Genomic DNA, 7,970 nt, shown 5'->3' on the forward strand with positions numbered 1-7,970 from the left:
AGTCATGAATGTTCTTAATGCCATCTAAAATGGTGAATCATTTCCAGAAGATTTTCAATTGACTTTGCCCAGATCCATCAGAGGAATTGCCATCTATGGCAGCGATAGCCTTACAAAATCTATTTCTGAAATAATAAGACTTGAGGCCGGGCGCGGTGGCTCAAGCCTGTAATCCCAGCACTTTGGGAGGCCGAGATGGGCGGATCACGAGGTCAGGATATCGAGACCATCCTGGCTAACACGGTGAAACCCCGTCTCTACTAAAAAAAAAAAATACAAAAAACTAGCCGGGCGTGGCAGCGGTCGCCTGTAGTCCCAGCTACTTGGGAGGCTGAGGCAGGAGAATGGCGTGAACCCGGGAGGCGGAGCTTGCAGTGAGTGGAGATCACACCACTGCACTCCAGCCTGGGCAACAGAGTGAGACTCGGTCTCAAAAAAATAAATAAATAAATAAATAAGACTTGAAAGTCAAAATTATTCCTTATTCCATAGGTTACAGAATGGATTAGCAGGCATGAAAATAACATTAATTTCTTAAACCTCCATCAGAGCCCTTAGGTGACCACGTGCATTGTCAATGAGTAATAATAGTTTGAAAAGAATCTTTTTTCCCAAGCAGTAGGTCTCAGCAGGGGACTTGAAATATTTAGTAAACCATGACAGATGTGCTGTCATCCAGACTTTGTTATTCCATGTATAGAGTATAGGCAGAGTAGATTTAACATGTCTCTTTTTTTTTTCTTTTCTTTTTTTTTTTTTTTTTTTTTGAGACAGAGTCTCGCTGTGTTGCCCAGGCTGGAGTGCAGTGGCCGGTTCTCAGCTCACTGCAAGCTCCGCCTCCCGGGTTCACGCCATTCTCCTGCCTCAGCCTCCTGAGTAGCTGGGACTACAGGCGCCCGCCACCTCGCCCGGCTAGTTTTTTGTATTTTTAGTAGAGACGGGGTTTCACTATGTTAGCCAGGATGGTCTCGATCTCCTGACCTCGTGATCCGCCCGTCTCGGCCTCCCAAAGTGCTGGGATTACAGGCTTGAGCCACCGCGCCCGGCCTTTTAACATGTTTCTTAAGGGCTCTAAGATTTGGGGAATGGTATATGAGCATTGACTTCAACTTAAAGTCATCAGCTACATTTGCCCCTAACAAGACAGTGAGCCTCTCTGTTGAAGCTTTGAAGCCAGGCCTTGATTGCCGCCTTCTCTCCAGCTATGAAAGTCTTAGGTAGCATATTCTTCCAGTAGATGGCTGTTTCACCTACAATGAAAATTTGTTCTTCAATGTAGACACCTTTACTAATAAAATTAGCTAGATCTTTTGGATAACTTGCTGCAGCTTCTACATCAGCACTTGCTTCCACACCTTTTACTTTTACATTATGGAAATGGCTTCTTTCTTTTTTTTCTTTTTCTTTTTTTTTTTCTTTTTTGTGATGGAGTCTCGCTCTTTCACCCAGACTAGAGTAAAGTGGCATGATCTTGGTTCACTGCAACCTCCACCCCCACGAGTTCAAGCGATTCTCCTCCCTCAGCCTCCCCAGTAGCTGGGATTACAGGCACCTGCCACCATGCCTGGCTAATTTTTGCGTTTTTAGTAGAGATGGGGTTTCACCATGTTGGCCAGGCTGGTCTCAAACTCCTGACCTCAGGTGATCTGCCCTCCTTGGCCTCCCAAAGTGCTAGGATTACAGGTGTGAGCCACTGCGCCTGGCCAAGTTGGCTTCTTTCTTTAAATCTCAAGAACCAACCTCTGCTAGCTTCAAACTTTTCTTCTGTAGTCTTCTGTAGAATTGAAGAGAGTTAGGGACTTGATCTGGATTAGGCTTTGACTTAAGGGATTGTTGTGGCTATTATGATCTTTTATGCAGACTACTAAAACTTTCTTCATGGCCGGGCGCGGTGGCTCAAGCCTGTAATCCCAGCACTTTGGGAGGCCGAGACGGGCGGATCACGAGGTCAGGAGATCGAGACCATCCTGGCTAACACGGTGAAACCCCGTCTCTACTAAAAATACAAAAAACTAGCCGGGCGAGGTGGCGGGCGCCTGTAGTCCCAGCTACTCAGGAGGCTGAGGCAGGAGAATGGCGTGAAACCCGGGAGGCGGAGCTTGCAGTGAGCTGAGATCCGGCACTGCACTCCAGCCCGGGCGACAGAGCAAGACTCCGTCTCAAAAAAAAAAAAAAAAAAAAAAACAAAACAAAACAAAAAAAAACTTTCTTCATATCAGTAGTACAGCTGTTTTTCATTCTCATCATTTGCATGTTCACTGGAGTGGCACATTTGATTTCCTTCAAGACTTTTTCTTTGCATTCACAACTTGGTCAGCTATTTATCCTAAAGTATAATAGTTAAATTTTAAATTATCTTCAGTGGAAAAATTGATCTCAGATCTATGATTTTCCTATGCAGGAATTTTCTTTTGAGGGAAATAAAATTCAAACTGTTCTATCACATTTGTAAAATGTTTAATTATACCATTCACAGAGGTGCAATATCAAGTTCATTGCCTTTTTAATAATTACTGTAAAAACATGGAACATATTATAATAATATGTAGGCCGGGCGCGGTGGCTCAAGCCTGTAATCCCAGCACTTTGGGAGGCCGAGACGGGCGGATCACGAGGTCAGGAGATCGAGACCATCCTGGCTAATACGGTGAAACCCTGTCTCTACTTAAAAATACAAAAAACTAGCCGGGCGACGAGGCGGGCGCCTGTAGTCCCAGCTACTCGGGAGGCTGAGGCAGGAGAATGGCGTAAACCCGGGAGGCGGAGCTTGCAGTGAGCTGAGATCCGGCCACTGCACTCCAGCCTGGGTGGCAGAGCAAGACTCCGTCTCAAAAAAAAAAAAAATAATAATAATAATAATATGTAAAATACCTGTTATTTCAAGTTTCTTACTTAAATTTGCATCTCTCAGTCGTAACTACCAGGGAAAAATATGCTGCCCTCCTTACTTGCACTAAAATTGTAAGATCCAAAACTCCTGCACAGAATACTAGCAAGCCATCTTCAGCACAGTTTGAAGGGATTATACATCATGATAAAGGAGGATTTATTTCTGTAATGCAGGAATGATTAAACATACAAAAATCAATCAAAGTAATATACCACATTAATAGAATGAAAGGGAAAACAACATGACCTTTTTGAGATAGATTCTCACTCTGTCACCCAAGCAGGAGTACAGTGGCTCGATCTCGGTTCACTGCAACCTCTGCCTCTCGAGCTCAAGTGATCCTCCTTCCTCAGACTCTCAAGTAGCTGGGATTACAAGAATGTACCACCATGAGCAGCTAATGACATGACTATTTTGATTGATGCAGAAAAGGCATTTGACAAAATTCAACACCCTTTCATGATAAAAACACTCAATAACAGAAAACAAGTGTTGATATGGATATGGATATGGAGAAAATGGAACCCTTGTGGAATGTAAAATGGTGCAGTTGTTGTGGAAATACGGCCTGGAGATTCCTAAAAAAATTAAACATAGAATTACTATTTGAGGCCTGGTGTGGTGGCTCACACCTGTAATCCCAACACTTTAGGAGGCAGAGGCAGGCAGATCACTTGAGTTCAGGAGTTCGAGAAGCCTGGCCAACATGGTGAAACCCCGTCTCTACAAAAAATACAAAAATTAGCCAGGCATGGTGGCATGTGTGCGTAATCCCAGTTACTTAGGAGGCTGAGGCATGTGAATCACTTTAACCCGGGAGGCAGAGGTTGCAGTGAGCCAAGATCGTGCCACTGCACTCCAGCTTAGGTGATAGAGTGAGACTCCATCTCAAAAAAAAAAAAAAATTACCGTTTAATCTGGCAATTCCACTTCTAGGCATATACACAAAAGAGTTGAAAGCCGATATTCAAGTAAATACTTGTATGCCAATGTTCACAGCAGCATTATTCACAGTAGCCAAATGGTAGAAACAACCCAAATGCCCATTCACAGATGAATGAATAAACAAAATATGTTACATACCATATGTCACGCACCATATAACATCATTCCAGACTGCACATTCGACAGTGGTCCCATGAGATTATAATACTGTATTTTTACTGTACCTTTTCTATGTTTAGGTACACAAATACCATTGTGTTACAGTCACCTACAATATTTAATATAGTAACATGCTGTGCAGGTCTGTAGCCTAGGAGCAATAGGCTACACCACATAGCCTAGGTGTATAGTAGGCCATATCATTCAGGCTTGTGTAAGTACACTCTACGATGCTCACACAATGATGAACTCACCTAATGACACCTTTCTCAGAACATTTCCCCATCGTTAAGTGACTCATGACTGTGCATATAACAAAATATTATTTAGCCATAAAGAGAAAGGAAATTGTGACACCACAACATGGATGAGCCTCGAAGACAGGATGCTAAGTGAAATAATTCAGACACAAAATAACAAATATTGTATGATTCTACTTAGATGAGAGACCTAGTGTCATGAAATTCATAGAAACTGAAAGTAGAACAGTGGTTGTCAGGGCCTAGAGGAAGGAGGGAAGGGGGCATTATTGTTTAATGGGTATGGAGTGATGGGATGATGAAAATGTACTGGCAATGGATGCTGGTGATGGTTACACAACAATGTCAATGTACTTAATGACACTAAACGGTACATTTTTAAATGGCTAAAATGGTAAATTTCATGTTATGTATATTTTATCATAATTAAAAAGAAAAAATATTCAATAAACTAGGAATACAAGGAAACTTTCTCAACCTGTTAAAGGCCGTATATGAAAGACCCACAGCCAACGTCATACTCAATAGTGAAAGGCTGAAAGCTTTTCCCTTAAGATCAGGAACAAGACAAGTTTGCCTGGTTTCACTTCTATTCCACATAGTATTAGAAGTTCTAGCCAGAGGAAATTAGGCGAGAAAAATAAACCAGAGGCATCCAAATTAGAAAAGTAGTGGGCCAGGCGTCATGGCTCACGCCTGTAATCCCAACACTTTGAGAGGCCAAGGTGGGCAGATCACCTGAGGTCAGGAGTTCAAGAACAGCCTGGCCAAAATGGTGAAACTCTGTCTCTAATAAAAATACAAAAATTAGCCAGGTGTGGTGGCACACGCCTGTAATCCCAGCTACTCAGGAGGCTGAGGCAGGATAATCTCTTGAACCTGGGAGACAGAGGTTGCGGTGAGCCGAGATCACACCATTGCACTCCAGCCTGGGTGACAGAGCAAGACGCAGTCTCAGGAAGAAAAAAAAAAAAAAAAAAGAAGTAAAATATTAGGATCATTAAAATACTGAAGATATTAGAAAAATTAGTACATCTGATTGACCAATCCTTATCTTTAAAAGTTGGCACTTGGCCAGGTGCAGTGGCTCACGCCTGTAATCCCAGCACTTTAGGAGGCTGAGGCAGGCAGACCATGAGGTCGAGAGATTGAGACCAGCCTGGCCAACATGGCAAAACCCCGTCTTTACTAAAAATACAAAAAATTAGCCGGGCGTGGTGTTGCGTGCCTGTAATCCCAGTTACTCGGGAGGCTGAGGCAGGAGAATCGCTTGAACCCAGGAAGTGGAGGTTGCAGTGAGCCGCGATCACACCTCTGCACTTCAGCCTGGGTGACAAGAGCGAACTCCATCTCAAAAAAAAAAAAAAAAAAAGTCATGGAGAATTGCTCCCACTGAGTTCTATTAGTAAAACAGGGCTAGGCTATATTCACTGGCCTGGTGGAAGAGAGTTACACAAAGACATGCAGTTGATTCTTGTTATTTGCAGTAGTTATGTTCTAGAAAGTCACTGCGAACACTGAATTAGCAAATTCAGACCATTGCTCCCAGAGAATATGCAGGATTCGTTTCCTGCAAGCCTCTGGTCACGTTTTTCTCAACAGATTAATAGAGAACCTTAGTCTATGTGTACTTCTGTTTAAAAACACGTTAGTTAATATATATTGTTCATCCAGTAACATTGAACTCGGCCAGCAGCACAACAATTTGTGCCTGAAGCTTCTCCAACACACGTATTTTTTCTGTAAAGCCCATCAGGCTTCTCGCACTTTGGAACACGAGGCAGCACGTCAGCACTGTGCTTGGAGGCATTTTTTGTTTGTTTTTTTTGAAAATTGCTCTTGTTCCCCAGGCTGGAGTGCAATGGTGGGATCTCTGCTCACTGCAACCTCCATCTCCAGGGTTCTTGCGATTCCTTGGAGGCCATTTTAAACAGCAAAATCACTAACAACAGCCCCTCCCCCCACCCAAAGTGTCACTAAATAGACCACAAAATGGGACATTTGTTTACAGTATGAGAGCAAAAACAAGAAGCAAAGCATCAACTTTGAACACTGCTGGGAATGGGAGTGTCAGTCAGCTCAATTTTTTTACCACTCTGAAAATGTCCACAAATGACCGCAAAAGCACTTTAAGTATTGATTTTGGGATTACAAATAAATTTTAGTGAGTAGGCTAATTTGCAAATACAGTATCCATGAATAATAATAATTCATAAATAATAAAGGTATCAGGACTTGCTACAAGCTACTATGGCATACAATAACAATTATGATCATCTTCCATATTATCACCTAGCAAAAAGAATAATCTCGAATTTAATGCATTCACTTTTACATAATTCGCAATTTTTACTATATGCCTAAGTGCACTGTTTATTTCAGCTGACTTTCTTTTCATAGCATGACTTTCTTAAGGAAAGAATCATTGTTTTCACTCACATTTTGATCTCTGCTCCTTAAACTGGTTACCTACTCCAGGGTATTTTATGTTGCAGATGTGCCATCCACACACACTTCTCCACAGTTCTAAAGCTCCACACCACATTTGTTGACTGTGTCAGAGCTAGTTATATTTGTGACCAAAGAAGCAGGAAAACAATTTTTTTCTTTGTATCATCTTCATGTTCAAAGTGCACATCCTAGCAATATCTCAGCATGTATTATGTTGCAAGGAAAAATACTTTGCTAGCTTCCTTTTTTCTATTATTATTATTTTTTTTTTTTTTTTTTTTTGAGATGGAGTCTTGCTCTGTCACCCAGGCTGGAGGGCAGCGGCGCGATCTCAGCGCACTACAACCTCTGCCTCCTGGGTTCAAGCGATTCTCCTGGCTCAGCCTCCCGAGTAGCTGGGACTACAGGCATGCACCACCATGCCTAGCTAATTTTTTTGATTTTTTAGTAGAGATGGGATTTCACCATGTTGGCCAGGCTGGTTTTGAACTCCTAACCTTAAGTGATCCACCCGCCTCGGCCTCCCAAAGTTCTGGGATTACAGGCTTGAGCCACTGCACCCAGCCCTTGTTCTATTATTCTTGCCACAGATTCACACAATATTGTGTGATGGCAGGATCACTTGAATCCAGGAGGTTGAGGCTGCAGTGGGCTGTGATCGTGCCACTGCACCCCAGCCTGGGTGACAGAGCGAGAGCCTGTCCCCCTCCCCCAGCCCTGCTCCCCACCAAAAAAAGAGAGACTGAGAGTAAGGGTGCAATTACTTTCATTACCAAGTCTCAAAAGTCACAAACCATCATATGTGCTATATTCTATTTATTAGCAGTAAGTCAAGTCCTGCCCACATTCCAAGTAAATATCTTTGTCATCTTATGGTTTTATTTATTTTATTTATTTGTTTGTTTGTTTATTTATTTATTTTGAGACAAAGTTTCACTCTTGTTGCCCAGGCTAGACTGCAGTGGCACAATCTCAGCTCACTGCAACCTCCTTCTCCCAGGTTCAAGCGATTCTCCTGTCTCAACCTCCTGAGTAGCTGGGATTACAGGCGCCTGCCACCATGTCTGGCTAATTGTTGTATTTTTAGTAGAGACGGGGTTTGACCATGTTGGCCAGACTGGTCTCGAACTCCTGACCTCAGTTGATCCACCCACCTTGGCCCCCAAAGTGCTGGGATTACAGGCGTGACCCACCTCACCCGGCCTATCTTATGGTTTTAGTGAACCTTTATAAGAAGCTGAAAAGCAGTAATGTTTATGTGGGAA

The sequence above is a fragment of the Trachypithecus francoisi genome, unplaced genomic scaffold (assembly GCF_009764315.1).
Source record: "Trachypithecus francoisi isolate TF-2019V2 unplaced genomic scaffold, Tfra_2.0 Lachesis_group10, whole genome shotgun sequence".
NCBI classification, from domain to species: domain Eukaryota; kingdom Metazoa; phylum Chordata; class Mammalia; order Primates; family Cercopithecidae; genus Trachypithecus; species Trachypithecus francoisi.